This window comes from Spermophilus citellus (genome assembly GCF_964194105.1).
Source record: "Spermophilus citellus genome assembly, chromosome: X".
Classification (NCBI taxonomy): domain Eukaryota; kingdom Metazoa; phylum Chordata; class Mammalia; order Rodentia; family Sciuridae; genus Spermophilus; species Spermophilus citellus.
This window is the reverse complement of record NC_138190.1, coordinates 124,781,963-124,798,521: the sequence shown is the minus strand read 5'-3', so window position 1 is coordinate 124,798,521 and position 16,559 is coordinate 124,781,963.

Genomic DNA, 16,559 nt, shown 5'->3' with positions numbered 1-16,559 from the left:
GCCATCTTGTAATGGCGGCTCGCCACAGTTTTGTTGCTGATATACAGAAATGCCTTTGATTTATGTGTGTTGTTTTTATATCCTGCCACTTTGCTGAATTCATTTATTAGTTCTAGTAGTTTTTTTGTAGACCCTTTTGGGTCTTCTAGGTATAGAATCATGTCATCTGCAAATAGTGATAATTTAAGTTCTTCTTTTCCTATTTTTTCCCATTTTTTTTATCCATTCATCTATTGAGGGGCATCTAGGTTGGTTCCACAGTGTAGCTATTGTGAATTGTGCCGCTATAATCATTGATGCAGCCTTATCCCTATAGTGCGCTCTTTTAAGGTCCTCAGGGAATAGTCCGAGAAGTGTGATAGCTGGGTCAAATGGTGGATCCATTCCCAGCTTTCCCAGGAATCTCCATACTGCTTTCCAAATTGGCCTCACCATTTTGCAGCCCCACCAGCAGTGTACAAGTGTACCCTTTTCCCCACATCCCCGCCAGCACTTATTGGAGGTAGAGAGGGAAGATGGGAGGGGAGGGGAGGGGAGGGGGGATAGTAGGGGATAGGAAAGGTAGCAGAATACAACAGTCACTAATATGGCATTATGTAAAAATGTGAATATGTAACAGATGTGATTTTGCAATCTGTATTTGGGGTGAAAATGGGAGTTCAAAACACAATTTGAGTCAAATGTATGAAAGATGATATATCATGAGCTATGTAATGCTTTAAATAATCAATAAAAATTACAAGAAATTAAAAATAAATAAATAAATAAATAAAAATACAAAAAAGAATAGTTATTTTGAAGTCTATTTTTGAGCATATTAATTGGATAACCTGTTTTATTATTCATTCTCATTCTCCCCCTCTCCTTTTCTCTGTTGTCTTGTCTTCTCATGAGCCCATATATTTTTCATTGAGTGTCAAACATTAAATATAAAAATACCATAGAAATAACTTGATGCCTTGGTTGATATTAATTTCGTCACATTGGCTTCTGGAAGGTAGGAGCACTAGCAGTCTCCAGTCACCCCAATCCAGTTCCCAGAATGGAGATGATGCGAAGCTGGCTTCAGTCCTGCAAGGATCACCTTTGCTTCTATGGCACAGCCCTCTTGAGTCCCAATCCAGAAGAGCACAGTTAGCAGGTTCTGGTCTGCATGTTTTGTCCCCCATACCTTGAGATATGTACCCCTAAATGCCTTGCTCAACAGTCCAGGTTGCTGAGATCTTCTCAATCTTGGTCCTTCATTTTTTCTGCCTTGTTGGCTCCACAGTCCCTTCCTATGGATTGTTGGTAACATTCTATACAATATTTCTGTTGTCTTCATTGGAGAGCACGTCTCCCTTCTGCCATTACAGAAGCAGAAGTTCCCTCACTGCTTTTTTACTTTGAATTTTTTTTTTATTTTACATTTTATGCTTAGTTCTTTTTCAAATATATTTATTCTTTTCTAATATTAAAAAAATAAAATATCATTTAAACTATAAATATTTTAATTGTTATGATCAGCTGGTCCATTTATAAATGGATTGTATTCTGTACTTGGCCGATGTTCTTTATAGATATGCATGACAGTAGAGTGTATTTTTTCAATATTTTTAGTTATAAATGGATCTTGTATTTATTTTTATGTGGTGCTGAGGATCGAACCCAGGGCCTCACACATGCCAGGCAAGCACTCTACCACTGAGCCATGACTCTAGCCCTCTATTTTCTTTTTACTTCTCTCCTTTATCTCACTCTCTCTACTTATTACCAGAATGAAAATAAGCATCATAATTTTTTTATTCATTTGAGTAACTTGCAAATTAACCCTTTCTGTTAATCTTTCAATCAGCTGGCTCAGCCCAAATTTCTCATACATGACTTTATTAAGCTTATAAATTGCTCTTTCATTTCCTATTTGACTAAAACTGTGTGGAAGCTTATGGATTCTCATCTCCTTGAACTGAGAGATCTATCACATCTGGATATAGACGACTTTTTATTTCTGAAGATGACCTATCTTGTATTTAGTACATAGTATTTTAATCAGAATTTTTGGCTATCATGAGGGAAACAAATTCTACATAAGATTTTTCTGAACTCCCATGAACAATACTATGTTACCAGCTCTTGGTAGCATCTCACAGTCTTCTGCATATGGATAGAATTTTAGTTTTTACTGAAAAAGATACAATGAGCTATTGTCTTATATCTCTTCCCAGAAGTGCTGAATCTGTAAGTAAACTTTCATTGGTCAGGTATTTGACTACATAGCTTCTCAATGTATCATTACTTGTAAACATTCAGAGCTTAGTAATTGTGTGTGTGTGTGTGTGTGTGTGTGTGTGTGTGTGTGTCTATTATGTGCTAACACTTTACAAGGATTATCTACTTTCATATTTAAAATGACTCTTTGGAATGGTGAATTTCTTGTTCCTTGCTGGTAACTGGTGGTACTAAAGTTTTAAAGTCAGGTCTCTAAGCCTCTAGAACATGAGGTCTTAACAATACTACTATTCTCAAAATAATAAGTTTTTCCCCTGTATTTCTGAAGCACTGAAAGTTAATAAAGTGCCCTTTGAATCAGTTAAGCAAGAATACTCATTTTTCCAGCTTACTAGTATATACCCTGTGTATACTTAGAAATGAAAATATGAATATAATTACTATATTTCACCACATAATCATTGTCACTGCATAATCATCTCAATCTATTTTTTTTCAGTCCAAATATTGGTTTATAACTTATCATCACATAATCATCACATGTCATGATTCTCTTCCTCACATCAGCTTAAAATGTAAACAGAGTAGAAATGTATTTGTCAGTGGCATATGGATGTATATTTGTCTTCCCATGCACTGCAAGCTTTGAACCCCAAATTCTCTCTGCACATGCATTTTCAGTATATTTCAAACAGTTACCTTGAGTGGTTTCTTTAGAGCACTGCAGGACTAATGGGAAATATATCTCATATGAGTTGGTGCTGAGGATGGTGTGTCAGCTTATAAATCCAATGATTGTGGTTGGGCACAGAAGATTAAAGTTTGTTATTCCACACTTCACAATATTAGAGTAAATTTTCTCAAGTGTAATATTTTGACCATAATGTACAAATTAATAAAAACTACTGTTATCTTTGTTAAAAAAATCAGAAAAATGTTCAGTAAACTGTGATGATGAAATAATATGCATCAATTTTAACTATTCATTTTTGACATATATTCACAAGTGTTTTGTGCATCCTAATCTTGCACCAAATACAGTTTATTAATAAATGATTTTAAGTAATACTCCCTCGAGGGCTTCATATTACCTTGGAAGAGATAATCATACATTTATACAATATAATATAGATTATGTAATATAGACTAGTGTATATTACCATATGATAAGGGCCATGCCTCCAGTTTGGAAGAAGAGATTTCAGATCACTGAATGGTAGTGACATTGTGGCTGGACCAGATAATGTGATAATGCCAGGAGTGATGCTAAGTAAACAATGAGGAGAAAGGAATTCTACCTATGGAGAATATCATGGACAAAAGGTCAGAAAGATGTTTCCAAATAGAAAACATGTCTCAGGAAAAGGACAAGTAATTTGTTGCAGCCAGAGAAGAGTGTGTTTGGAAAGTTGAAAGATTGGGAGAAAGAGAATAAATTGTGAAAAAGGCTGGATATACTTTATCCTATTAGCAATGGTGTGTGTGGTTGTGAGAGTGTGTGTTTTAGGAGGATGTGCTGGTTAGAGTCAGGGAGGCAAGGAGAAAAATCGATAATATTATATATGCACTTTAATTCCTAGTCTACTATATATTTTATGATTGTGACAAGTTACTTAATATTGTTAAACCTCAGTTTCCTAAAAATAAATGAGGAATATAATCCCTACCTCACTGTGGTTTTGAAGGGATTAAATGAGTTTAAATAAATAAAGCACAGTCGTGTTTTCTAGAATATAATAGGTATACAGAAATGGTGAATGTGATTTCCAGCATCTCCTGAACTAATTATGATTTGAATATCTCATTAATCATATTGGATGAGTAGTAATTTACTGTATTTACAACAGCAAACCTGTGAACCAAATTATCCTCTGTTTAGTGGTATCTAACTTCTTTCTATACTCACATGGGCTTTGAATATGAACTACTGTTATGGAGCATAAAGAGAGATGCTATATCTTGAAATAACAAAAAAAACAAGGGTTGAATCTGATTTGCAATTGTCATGAACATCATGTATATGAATATAGATATAAATATGAATATGAAAACAGATATATTTGTCATTCATTTTTATATTTATTCATTCATCAATAGTGATTCAGAAATATTTAAGAGGTATATCCTTTCCTCTTATAGTTTTCTCAGCCTAATTGCATGTAGCCTATGATCCATTTTGATCACATAGAGAGTATTGTTGTATAATATCTTTTCCTCTCAGCAAAAATACCTACCCAAACATCCATACATCTTAAGATATTTTCCAAAGCCAATATTTAATGTCTAAATATTCTGTGAATGTATTTTAAGTGTGTAATACTTATTGTGCAGATTTGTTCTTTAGAATTGTCCCCAAACCTCTCAATAATCTCTTCTGAGAAAGCTTTTACCTATTTGTCCCTTGGAGGGAGGTCACTCTAAGTGCATTTTAATGTGTGCTGAAAAAAGGGCAGCACAGCTGAAGCCTGATTGAAAATCTGATCTTCTCCCTAATGTCACAAGGACATTCTGAGACAATGACTGAGGAGCTATGCACCAGTACCCAGCTGTATTCCTGATACTTACATTGGCAGATGCATTATCAACAGAGACATTGATTTAGAGTGAATTAAGTAACCAATTTCCATCTTCAATCCTCCAATTCCATTTTAGCACTAGGAGATATTAACCAGTATTGTTATAGGTGAAATCTGATTGTGTTAAGGAGGGTGCCTGGACAATTGGAGGGATTTAAGATAGGAAAATAGAGTTCTCAGTTTTGTTCCTGTCTCTAGCCTGCTGGGTCACCTTGAGAAACTTATATCGAAACTGCATCTCAGTTTCTAAAAATCAAATCTTACTTTCTATAATCCTGAAAGAAAAATTTTGGATTATAAACTTGCTAGGTATAACTTTGTCAAGGTAAGTGTATGCAAGGAATTGCTGTAGGTGCAGGATTTTGCAAATTGCTGAAATGAAACAGTGGATTGGCCTTAAAATATACTTCTTTTCATCTGTATTACCAGGAAACTAAAGATCGAAGTAAAGTACTTCAATACTCTCATTTCTAGCATGATTCTCACAGATTGATTGAGCTTGACAAGAGAAAGGGAAGAAGAGAGGAAATCTTATGTACAAAGTCATTGTAAGGCATGTAGAAATATCAACATGCTGCAATAATTCTTCTGGGTATAAATGTGCTACTTTAAATATTTGAAATATATATTGGTGATGGTTGTTCTCCATGAATATTTTAAACAACATGGGTGAAACCAGAATTTTTTGAGCCAAATTATGGTTTACACTATTACATGGTTCTACCCAGTGTTTGCTTTCTCTACTCTCATAGCTACTTATACTAGTAGCATAATTATATAGCACTTTTCAGTTCACACCTAAGTCAATTTATTTGAGCTACTATTATTTTCCTTATTTCGTAGTTGAAAAAGATTAAAACTCAGAGTGGTTTTCACTTTCTATTATTCCCTAGCGAATACAAAAATTTGGGTATTTTGCATTCACTGTCAGTGATCTCTCCACCACATTATGCTGAATATACTAAATTGTGATACAGGAAAGAAAGCTATGGAGCATGAGAGAGTTGAAAGATGAATTTGGGACAAAGGCCTCAAGGAAAGATTTTATTACTGACATGGGATACTTGAAGTGTAGAATCTATGTGTTTTCAAGAACACTCAAACACATGCTATTTTGTATTACTTTTAACCTCTTGATTATATACAAAGTTTCTGAAAATGAATGGTTTGTAGTATTTCGTTAATGAAGTTTTTTGTAGACTCTGTGGGTGGAGTTCTATAAAACAAGGGCAGATACCTTTACAAAATGTCATAGATGATATTATTTTATTAGTGACTCACTGCACATAGTAGAGTAAAAGTTCTGAGAATTCCTGCAAAAGGGAAATTTGTTCAAGTTTGCTAAACTCAACATTTCTTTCTTCTTTAATTCAACACCTGTTAAACTTCTGAAACAGTAATATTTATGCAAAAATGCACCTGGAAAAATTAAAAGCAATCTTCCCATTACTCCTACCAACTACATCACTCTCTTTTCTTCCATTATTATCCTATAAGTGAAAAATAAAAGAACTCAACATGAATGGATTGTGAATATGATCTTACTTATTGTTGCTATTATAAGAGAGGAAACTCATAGAGGACAAGATCTGTTTTCCCATGCTTACTAAAGAGTCTCATACATCATACTTGCTCTGTAACATCTAATGATATTCCATCCTATTCATGTGTAAATCCCACTCTGAATATTTTATCCATAAGAAGAGTAAAATATTCCTATAATTTTTAAGAAAAATAAGTATCTATTTAGAAATATTAAACATTTATCTTTTAAAGAGCTGAAGGCTGGAACAGTTGTTCTTTTATTTCCTGGAATTCCATTAACAGAGACATTTTTTATGACTTCTTTCCATTGCTCTTATTCAACTCTCTAGCTTAATCAAATTCTGGTTGTAAGCTAATGAATTGTTTGTTGCTGTTTGAATATAACTCTTTTTTGGACTATTAGATTACATTAAATGCTATTTATACTGATGTACCTACCAGAATAAAGTCACATACCCATGTGGTTTGTGGTAACGTCTCCCTTGCAAATTGAATTCATCTCTGGTGCCCAAAACCCTGGCAACGGAATTTAAGACCAGAAAAAGAAACTGAGGCAGTGAGGGGAGCTCCTAGGTATAAAATAAATGGATATCTCTCTCCTTTTAATTGATCAAGGTATCAGGATATTCCTAGATCATAATAAGATTCTGCTATTTATATGAAGGAATTCTGTAAGATAGGAAATTTTAAAATCTAGGCAAGATGTTGTTGAAGGTGTACAAGATTTTTATGAATCAAGTAGTGATTGATATCGCAGGACAATGAGTAGAATTGACGCTAAGGTCCTTAAACACTGGAAAAAAAGATAACTGATAGGATGCATGTTTTATTTTTTATTTTTAATTATTTTTTATTTATATATGACAGCAGAATTTATTAAAATTCTTATTACACATATAGAGCACAATTTTTCATATCTCTAGTTGCATACAAAGTATATTCACACCAATTCATGTCTTCATACCTGTACTTTGGGTAATAATGACCATCACATTTCACCATCATTTCTAACCCCATGCCCCCTCCCTTCCCCTCTAACCCCTCTGCCCTATCTAGAGTTCCTCTATTCCTCCCATGCTCCCTCTCCCTATCCCATTATGAATCAGCCTCCTTATATCAAAGAACACATTCAGCATTTGGTTATTTGGGATTGGCTAACTTAACTTAGCATTATCTTCTCTAACTCCATCCATTTATCTGCAAATGCCATGATTTTATTCTCTTTTATTGCTGAGTAATATTCCATTGTGTGTATATGCCACATTTTTTTATTCATTCATCTATTGAATGAATAGGTTGGTTCCACAGTTTAGCTATTGTGAATTGTGCTGCTATAGTATGCTGTTTTTAAGTCCTCTGAGTATAGACCAAGGAGGTGGGTAGCTGGGTCAAATTACCTCTTTAGTTTCATACTTTATCTTTTACCATTTTCTCAGATTTCTGTGGTGCAAATATATTGAACATATATTCCAAGTTTTCAAATGAGTGTTTTCTGCCCTTTTGTTAATTTTCACATTCTTTTACCTCTATCTGTAACATTCCCTCTAGATTCTACTCTCACTCTATTTTGATGAATTCCTAAACATTTCCTTAAAATGCTATTCTGTCTGAGAAGGTATTCTGCATCATCAGACACACACTTTTCCTCATCTAGATTAAGAGTTGTATATCCCTCCTGTGTGATATCATTTTTACCATCACTGTATTCACAATACTATGATATAGTAAATGCCGTGGAGTCTCTGTGTCTCTTACTGAACTTTCAGCTCAATTTAGACAAAGATTATGTCTTTCTTGTTTACCATTTTATTCATAACAGTGCTTAGTAGTTCTTGGGTAGGTTATTAAAAATTTGCTAAATGGATAAATATGACATGTTATTAATTTTCAACATGGTTTGCCCTATTTTTTCCATAATTCTCATCCTATATTGCCAAAAAGAATAAAAAGAGAGGAAATGAGAATGGTTCTTAGAACTATGCCATTGTTCTAAGCATCTTGTAAATCCTGAGCAGAAGCTAGTATGGCAAGGGGCAAAGATGAGGCATTGTACTGAAAACTAAAAGGTCAAGAATACCTCTGTTTTATTTTTGATGCAATAGATATAAAGTTGATCTTCATGAGTTTCCTTCATTTTGGATTGATGTGATTTTTCAGCTTTATTTCCAGAAAAGAAAAACAAAACAAAACAACCCATTTTTTGATCTTTTAAAAAAATAAAAAGAAAGCATTTGAGAATGGCCAGCAGTGTAGAGCAGTATAAATGGAAATCTCTACATTGCAATTAATTTACATAAGGTATTTTAAAATGCATTTTCATATGAATGCAGAGAGAAGCCTCAACCTCTGCCCCCATATGAAGATGCTATTCATTCAAAATGTAGGACATGCTGTTTGCAGAGAAACCCCTTGTTACATTTAACTTTGCTGTCAGCTACACATATCTGTTTGCTATTCTAACTATGGCCCTTCAACAGGAATGATATAAAGGAAGAATAGACCCAGCTAAGCAGTTGGACAGTTGACAAAATACCAGGAAGGAGAGGAGGGAGTAGGAGCAGAAGAAATTGATTTGCATTTGGTTATCTTACTGAAACAAAGAGGTCACCATTTTTTTCTCTTTTAGTTTTGTTTTATTTATAATACTCTTGGCTTTTCTAGATTCTCTAGTTTGGCCAAAACTAGTTTGGCTGAATTCTACTGTTATTCCATATACAAAAAGATAACATCTCCATAGTTTGCAATATGTTTCTGCTAAAATTTTTTGACTAAAATTGTGAATAAAAGAAAAGGTACAGTCTCTGGGAACTGCCATTTCAAAAATATAATAGGTTCACTACAAAAGAAAGGAAATAAAACAACTTCAGAAGGTTAACAGGTGACATTTTTGGGGAATGGTGAGACTGTGCTAATATTTTACCCCCTGAACTTCAATTTTTAGCCTCAAACAGGATGAAATGAACTAGATCAGATTATTTGTTGAGTGAATCATGGAAAAATTAATCATCAATCAGTTTTTATGGAAGAGCTGTAAAGTTCCTTTATCATGCTTCATCCTCTATTAGATGTTACAGAAGGTGTAACAGAAATCTATTTTCAGATCTAAAAAAGCTTATAATTCTGTTTGGGAAAAATAAATCTCATAGTCAAAATTATGAGATTGTTTCACCAATTGTAAGAACTACAAAATATGCTGTATGTGAAAGTTCAGAAAAAGTACATGTCATTATAGGCTGGGGCTACCAGAGAAATGAGGCAAAACTTCTTCCAAAATCAAGGTATCCTAGTCAGGCATTGAAAAACAGTAGTTTATTTTCACTTGATTGAGTGAACATTTTCTATTTTGTTTAAGAAATGTGTGTTCAGTTAAATATTCTAAAATACTATGATGAAAGACTATGAATAGAGTAGAGGGAAAGATATAGGATATTCTCTGAAATGAAGGAGGCCAGTTTGATAAAAGGGATGGCCTGCCATTTTTATTCCTTTAATGCAAATTATGACAATAACCTATATCAAAGTATAGGCTCATGTGTTCACACTCTTTGTGTTGCATTACTGAAGGAAAGTAATACAAATTTAGACCATCAATTTTGAATAATTACACAGTACATGCCACATGTCAGAAACTATTCTTACCACTTTATAGATCTATTAAATTATTTCATCCTAATAACTCTGTAAGGTTTTAAAAGTGATAAAATGAAGGGACAGAGAAATAAAGTAATTTGCCCAACCTCACAGAAAAGAGTGGCAGAGTAAAAATTTGATCCCAAGAAACTTATAGTTTTTAAATACTACACATGTTGGCTTGGGCTGCACTTGGTTATTTGAAGGGTCTCAACTGATTTCTAGTTGTATCTATATATGGCTGAATTTGTATTCTTGATGACTTTTTCTTTAGTTTCCTTAGTGACATTATTTACTGACATGTTTCTTGTATATAATATGTAGGTTCTGAGAAAATCTACTGAGAGTGTTGATCCAGAGATCAGAGAGGAGTTTATATAGTAGAAAAGTAGAACATTTTTAATATTTCGGCAATTATCATATAAATTATTGAATCCCCAACAGTCTTCTCTGATTAGGACCTTATGTAGCAACGAATTGAAGACTATAGTGCATCTGTCAGCTCATTAGAAACCAACAGGGCATAGCTTGTACAGTCTGATTAGATCAGGGTAGAATTCTATGGCAGAAAATTGTCCAGAGTAGCTCTCTTACAGTAAGCTGACATTCTCAGGAGCTACAAATAGTTTTCCTCTAGCCTCCATTTCCCATTATTCTGATCATCCTGAATCATAGAGTGTTTCCAGCTAGGCTTATATTTTGAATAACAGTAATTTCATACATTTTCCCTCCCAAAATCCAAACTAATTACTACAAGAGTATTGCCTAGATAATGATGAATGGTAAACTAACCATGGTAGGTCTTTAATTTCACTCATCTTTAATTCTTTTAATTTTTGAGCACCTATGCCTAAAGCATAAACATTTCTGTCAAGAACCTTCTCTTTTTTTTCTGAATTCACATCTGGAAAGAAGAGGCAAGCACATCTGCTAGAGGCATTTCTGTCCAGCATACTGTATAGGCCTTTGCTCTTTCACCTTCCCCACTTGTTCAGATTAATTCCTATTCTCATGCTTCCCTTACAGCCATCCCCAGTGCCCTCAACCTAAGAACAAACTCAAGGTATATTAGAAATGGAAAATAGCTCACTATCATTAAATGCTGGGGTTCTGTCTCAAAATATTGTTTGTTTATTTTGCTTTTGTTTGGGACGGCAGAGGAGGGGAATTCCACTATGCCTGTCACAGTGATTGACAGAAATGAAGCATGAAAGAGAGCAACTGTGTTTATGAGCCAGGGAGGTGAAAACTAGACAAGACCTGGATCATATATTTTTAACAACTCAATAAATTTCTTTCACCCATTTCCCAAATCTTCATGTTCCAGCCAGAAAAGAATGACATCAAGTTTCCGTTAGAAATGAATTTTTGTTTGTGAAGGTTGGAAAGTTATAAGACTATAAAACATATATTTTTTTAATGAAATTGCAATATCCTCCAGAGTCTCACTCAAACCTTGTCCTCGGGGCCATGCTATTCTTATAGGAAAGATAACCTTATAGCAATGTCTTTGTGCTACTTCAGCAACTAAATTTTCCTGGATGGTCTGCAATAGACTTTTTTTTTAAAATTCTGAGTTCCATATGATTCTCTCATTATATTGAAGCAAAATAAATCTGATTTAATTCATTGTATCAAACCATTGATATTCATAGTGGAATTATAAAACAATTTGTTATAGTAAGTGCATTTTGTGGAGGAGGTCTGAGAAATTTAGAGTTAACCAATGGACAAACTATGCCAGGATAGCAGGTGATTGCCAATGTCTCATCTCTGAGAAATTTTTAAAAGAGAATATTTGTCTTAAAAAGTGAAAACCCATTTTCTTTTTAATTCTACATTTCTGCACCTTAGAAATATTCAGTTATCTCTTATTGAAGTAATATAGTATAGTTGAAAGAGCATAGACTTTGAAGTCAGATCAGAATTATGGCTGTGCTAATGAGTAGTTCTGGATGAAGTCTCAGAAAAAAATTTAACAGCTCAGACTCAGTTTTCTCTTCTGCAAATAGCAAATAATCATGAACATTCTGCAGGATTGTTCAAAGTAATGGAGGTATAAGTCTATATTAATCATTGCTGAAGTCCCTATTGTGTACTTTTCCCCATTTCCCATGGCAGTGTTGCCATTTATCCTCAACAGTAAATGGTAGCTATTAAAATCTAATAAAAAATATGTCAAGAATCTTTTTCTCCCTGATATCTCTTATTCCTTATTTTCACTGGGGTAAATTTTTTTGAAACATCTTTCTAAGCAAATGCTCTATGATTTAGTTGAAAGAATTTTCACAGGGATTCTTTTCCCAAACTGGTCAGCTGATTGTTAGTCATAAAGTTTTTCAGTTCTCAAATCAGAGTGAGGATCCTGATTACAGGTTAGGGCTGCACTGGACACTGGATGATGTAGGCAAAATCATCTACAGAATACAATTTAATAAAAGTTGGTAAAAGGCCCACTTGACCCTAACGATCTCAATATCAATCCCTGCCACCTGTCTCCTTTTCCTAAAGTGAAAAATGTGAGAAAGTCCAAGCTTCCTCAGTTTTTGTTAGAAGTGAATAGTAATCTTTATACCTGGCTTGGGCATGATTTTAAGTGGTATCAACTATGTAAATTGTGACACATACATGATGGTGCTCTTGATTTTGTAAGAGTGTGGAAATCACAAAAGGTCCATGAATTTCAAAAAGGAAAAGGAATAAATGTGAGCAATTTTGAATATTTCAACTGAAAACACAATTTACAAAATATCTAACCAGAGCTGTTATTCAGTCCAACCTAACCCTCATATATTGGTTAGTTTATTTAGTACTTCCATATATTTATTCAATATATCTTATTTGATACCCTATATATAGGAGATACTCTTCTAAGTGTCAGGGATAGAACAAAGAACAAGACAAATGAAGATTCTGCTCTTATTGGCCCTATATTGTAGTGTGTGTGTGGGGGGGGAGAGATCAGATAGTAAAAAGGCAAATAAATAAGATGATTACAGAATGTGACAAGAGTTGTGATGAAACAATGTTGAGGTACATTAATTGGAAGACCCTAATGTGTATTGACTGTCAAGGCTTCTTTGACATGGTAATGTTGAAACTAAGACCTAAATTGTAAAAATAAGCTAGTTATGCAGAGAAATATGAGTAGAAGTAGAGGAAATCGGAAAATCCTTTCCTAGTGGAAATAGGCATGCTTAAAAGAATAAAAGAAACAGTTGTGACTGGATTGTACTATATGAAGAGAAAAAGACTAAGCCATTTATAATCATGGAGGTAAAAGTAAGTAGTCTGAATTTTATTATAATGTCAATAGAAAGACATTGTAGCATTATAGGTCAGAAAGTGATGTCCAATTTGGCTTTTTAAAAAGTATCTTTTATGTAGCTAATAGACTAAATTAACAAGAAGAAAAAATGGAGAATTCTATGGAAAGATGATGATAATAGAAATCTATTTGAATTCTTAGAATGAGATTTTAACAATGGAAGTTTATGTAAATACAGGATATATTTAATAGGGAGGGGTACTAGAAATATTTTTGAATTGGAAGTGGTAGATAAATAAAAAAAGAGAATCTAGAAACTATTATTAGGTTTTGAGCTTGAGAAACAAGTAAAAGTTTATATTTGCTCTGATGAGGAAACTGGGAGATGGTTTATTTCTGACATGTTATATTTCAGATGCCTATTACATATTCAAATAGAGGTAGAAAGGAGGCAGTTTGACATACAAGTCTAAATTTGGGGGAATAGATCAGAGTTGGAGATAAAGACAGTATGTATCTAATATGAGATCACCTAGGAGCTACTATAATCAGTGATGATGTTTGACTATAGTACCACAATATACTATGTCCACATTTTAATATTTTTATCTTTCCATATTTTCTTCTCTCTCATCTTTCTTCCTTTTTCTCTTTTATTCTTTACCACGATATCTTCTTCCATTACCAATTTCTTGGTAAATTGAGACTAATTATTACTACCCTGTTTCTTAGGGATTAAATTGAAACAGGGAGAGTTTTTCCTCACTCTCCCTTGTTATTCAGTCAGGTTATGCATATTTTAATGGGAGCAGAAAGCAGCTACAGATATAAATACAAAAACATACTTTTGCTAGGAAAATATGGTAAGAAATAATGGACTATCACCTCATGCAGCAATGAGTATGCATGTATATGTGTATATATATGTGAGATATATATATATATATATATATATATATATATATATATCAACCACATCTTAGTTTCTACATAAAATGTACCTTCAGAAGTCAGTGATCCTTGCAGAGAAGGCTAATTCCAGGCAAAATAACATCTCATGCCATAAAATAAGGAAATATTCAAAAATCAAAGGAACAAAGTGATGTAGAAACTAGCACCATGGGATTGTCAAGAGCCAAAGTTGGGGAACTTTGAGAATTATGAAATGACTTATAATACATTGAATAAAAATTTGTTATTCACTAATAATATTCACGTTCACGCAACAAAGATAGCATATGATGAAGAGGGGAAATATTTGATAGAATACCAACTCATAAATGTAAAAGAAAAGAAAATTTCTATTTGCAACCCCCAATTTAATGAATATATTAGAAAGGATCATCAATGATGTAAAACCCTAAAGTGAAAAGATTCAAGGTGTAGGATATTACATTGTTTCAAAGATTATTATCAATGAAAATAATATGGTTTTCATTGACTTGCTGAAATGATTTTAACTAAGTGAACAACATTAACAACATCAATATGGAACAAGCTGATATGATGTTCCTCAATAAGATGATGAGAGGAACACAACATTATCTATGCAGTATTCTTGTCATGATGTTTAACCTGAATTCACTCTTGAAGAAACAATTAGGCAAACATAAACTTTTGGATATGCTGCAAAACAATTGAACTTCAATCCTCAAAACTTCCAGTGTTCTCAAAGATAGATACACATTAGGAAAAATCTTATTAAAGAAACTTAAGAAACATGACAACTAAAAATAAAAATTCGATTCTGAATTGGAATATTAGGAAAAAGAATTATAAAAGAGCATTATTGGGATATTTGGGGATTTTTAATATGGACAGTGCATTAGATAATATTATTATTGTTAAATTTCTCAAGTAGGATAATGGCATTGTGATTATGTAGGAGAATTTCCTTGTTTTTAGGAAATACATGTAGTATATGTGGAAATGAGGAGGATGTGACAAAATGGTAACAATTGGAAAACCCAGATGAAGGATATCCAGGCATTCATGATAATATTCCTCCAAATTATGTCTAAGTTTGAATTTTTTTAAGATAAAAATTTGAAAACCAATGATGAAGTGGAATATGGGAAATTTAAAACCATCTAATGTTCAGAGAAACAGCTGAGACAGCTGTGAAATTCAGGTTTATCTGTCAACTGGTATCAGGGAGTCAGCTGCTTGGTCTGTGCTTATGGTCAGCAGACCTTAAGGTGTCTCCCAGTGATATCCTCCCCCCGCCACCGGTGTCAGTTCATTTGTGTAATAATATTCTGTGAGTGTGCGTGAGACCTTTGATTTGCTTCTATACAAAGTGATGGGACAGTCACTCCTTGACCATATTACAGTATCATTATCTGATGCTTTATTGTTTATCATTTTAGAAGTGGAAATTGAGGTTCAGAGATAAGTAATTTGTCCAAGATCATGTAATAAATTAGTGAAAACCAAGATTCAAATCAGGTCAGTCTGATTCCAAAGTCTCTTCCTTTGTAGAATTATTCTCTCCTTTGTAGAATAGGCATGCACAGTAAATTGAAGGAGAAATAAATTTTATAAGGCCATCACTGAAATTTAGAAGGGATGGCTATAACAATGGTTTTCAAAGTGTGGTCCTCAGATTGGCAACATCATTCTGGGATTGTATTAAATATACACATTACCTTTTCTCACCCAGACTAATTGACTAAGAAATTCTGATGGTGGGGCCCAGAAATCTGTTTTAACAATATTTTCAGGGGCTCTGATGCTTACTAAAATATTAGAACTACTGGAAACAAAATAATAAGATGAGATACATGGAAAAAGTAGCATGACTTGGAGAAGACCTAGGGAATTTTAGAGTTGAATATGTTCTCTAGTTTGAAGGATGAGCAATAGAAAAAATAATGGTGACAGAAGAAAGAGAAAATAAAAAGGTTTTCTTCATTAATTTGATAGTAGGCAACTTTCAAAAGGCACCTTCTGGTTACACAAAAACAACTTAATAGTGAGTGGTAAGTTACTTTCATCACTGCCTTCCAACTAGTCTAATAGTTAAAGTGTAAAGATGTTTGGATTCTGCACTGAGGTAAGTGAGAGGGGATGGTTACAGTGGGAAGTATGTGGTCCAATTAAGCATAAAAGGAAAAAAAAAGATTCAAGGCTCCTGTGAAAACAGGAGGATTGTAGAAGTTAATTTTAAATACATGCACATGTGGCTACTACGATAGCATAAGTCAAGGAGATGTCTATATTAATAAAAGCAGTATTATAGCAAATGGAGTTAATCAAACACTGCTGCATTAACTGGGCTACATCAGAAGCCTTACTGCTCTTAGATGCTTGCCTTTCAACCTTATTGGAAA